The sequence below is a fragment of the Petaurus breviceps genome, unplaced genomic scaffold (genome assembly GCF_028583685.1).
Source record: "Petaurus breviceps papuanus isolate PSGF00001 unplaced genomic scaffold, PetGlider_PUasm1.0 84, whole genome shotgun sequence".
In the NCBI taxonomy this organism is placed as follows: Eukaryota; Metazoa; Chordata; class Mammalia; order Diprotodontia; family Petauridae; genus Petaurus; species Petaurus breviceps.
In genome coordinates this window covers 1,194,011-1,196,507 of record NW_027186645.1, presented here as the reverse complement: position 1 = coordinate 1,196,507, position 2,497 = coordinate 1,194,011, and positions in this window count along the sequence as shown.

Below are 2,497 nucleotides of genomic sequence, written 5' to 3'. Positions count from 1 at the left end.
GCAGCACCTAGGGTGAGACAGGAACATATATAGATACTCATACATGTGTGTATCTCTATCATCTATATGTAGTGAAGTTCTCACCCACATATAGTGTGGACATGTCATTGCAGGGATCCAAGGGAGGCAGAATAGATCTCTCTAGCCTCTCTTCCCCACCCCTTCTCCAGGGGAGACTTTAATTCCAGGAGGGGAAGCAGGAGGCAAAGGGCAGAAGTCCATCCTGCTCTTCTCAGAAAGAGGGGGTATTGGGCCAGAATTATTTCTAATGTTTTTTATATATACATGTGATGTTAGCCTTAGGAGAAGTAATTTTCAAGTTCAAGCTAAACTTCCTATCTCTATTTGTAAATGGCAAAAGGAGGACTCCAAGCTTTATGTCCAAGACTTGACTTCCTCCCCACCAAATGTGAATTCCCCAATGAACACATAGATAAATAGCAAAGAAGCTCGTTTATCCAAGTCAGGAGGAAAACAGAAATGAAAACATGTGCAGAAAAATATATACTAGACTATACAGAATGAAAGAGCTTTCCTCACCCCCAGGGTGATAATGCTCTCCCACTGGGAGCAAGGTAACACATTTTAACCAAGAGAAAGACAGAGACAGATAAAAAGAGAGAGACAGAGAGAGAAAGAGACACAGACACAGAGACAGAGACACACAGAGAGAAAGGGAGGCATAGAGATAGAGAAAGAGACACAGAGAGTCCTAGATCTTATCCAAGGGGAAATTCTATCTAGAGATAGAAGGAAACTTTGAAATACTCTAGTCCAAGTCTGTACAACCTGCAGCCCACCAAAGGATTTCTTCTACATATAAAGGTTGTTTTCCTCTACATTTTTCACAGGCCACCCAAAATCCTTTGGCGTATAGCAAGCAGCCCGAGGGCCACAGCCCAGGAGCTGCAGGCTGTACATATAGGTTTGGTTCTAGTCCAAGGATTCTTAACTTTTTTGTGTCATGGACTCCTTTGGTAGTCAGGTGAAACTTATGGATAGAATAATGTTTTTATTTCAGAATAATGTTTTTAAATATACATACTGAGTAAATAAGCTATTTTGACTATTATAAATGCCCAAATTAACTATAAAGAACATAGAAAGACCCTATCTGCATCCAGAGAAAGAACTGATAAATACAATTATATATGGAATAATTTTACATATATACATATGGATATATGTGTGTATATACATGGCTGCCAGATGACTACAAATAAGTGTGTGTGTATATATATGTATGTATATACACACATATATCCATATGTATATATGTAAAATTATTCCATATATAATTGTATTTATCAGTTCTTTCTCTGGATGCAGATAGGGTCTTTCTATGTTCTTTATAGTTAATTTGGGCATTTATAATAGTCAAAATAGCTTATTTACTCAGTCATTTTTAAAACAACATTGCTATTACTATATGTAATATTCTCTTGGTTCTGCTCATTTCACTCTTCATTCTGTCATGCAAGCCTTTCCATTTTTTTCTAAGATCATTGAGCTCATCGTTTGTCATAGGACATCAGTATTCCATCACAATCATATACTACAACTTGTTTAGCCATTCCCCAGTCAATGGGCATCCCTGAAATTTCCAGTTCTTTGCCACCACAAAGAGAACTGCTATAAATATTTTAGAACATATAGGTCCTTTTCCTTTTTCTCTAATCATCTTTGGAAACAGACCTAGTAGTGGTATTGCTGGGCTAAAAGGCCTAGGCAATTTAATAACTCTTTGGGCATAATTACAGATTGCTCTCCAAAATCTTTGGATTGTTTCACCAACAGTGAATGTGTGCCAATTTTTCTACATCCCCCCCCAAGATTTGTTGCTTTCCCCTTCAATAATTTTAGCCAATTTGATGGGTGTAAAATTATACTTCTAATCAATAATGATTTGAAGCATTTTATGTGAGTATAAATTGTTTTGACTTCTTCAATGGAAAATGGGGAATTGGGGAATGATTCATATTCTTATAGATTTGACAAAATTCTTTATGTATTTGAGATATGAGACCTTTTTCTGAGAAACTCCCTATAAAATTTCTTCCCCAATTTTCTGCTTTCCTTCTGATCTCAGCTACATTTGTTTTATTTGTACAAACCCTTTTTAATTTAATGTAATTGAAATTATGATTATTAAATCATTTTTAATACATGGTTTTAACCTTATATTAAAGATGCACCCCCTCCTGAAATCCTATTTAGATGTCTCTTCATAGTATGTAAGTACCCCTGCGTTCTTGAAAACTGTTCTAAGCAGAGCATAGTCTGTGATAAATTCTACTAAGCAATAAAGCCTTCAACTATGGTCCTGATGACAGATGGCCACACCACCTAAATACAGAGAAGCTCCTTGGGAAGGAAAGCAGGGAACAAGCATTTATCAGAAGCTACTAAGTGCCAGGTAGTAGGCTAAGTGTTTTACAAATATCTCCTTTGCCCTTGGGAAGCAACAAATCTGGGAGGCAAATGCTATGATTACACT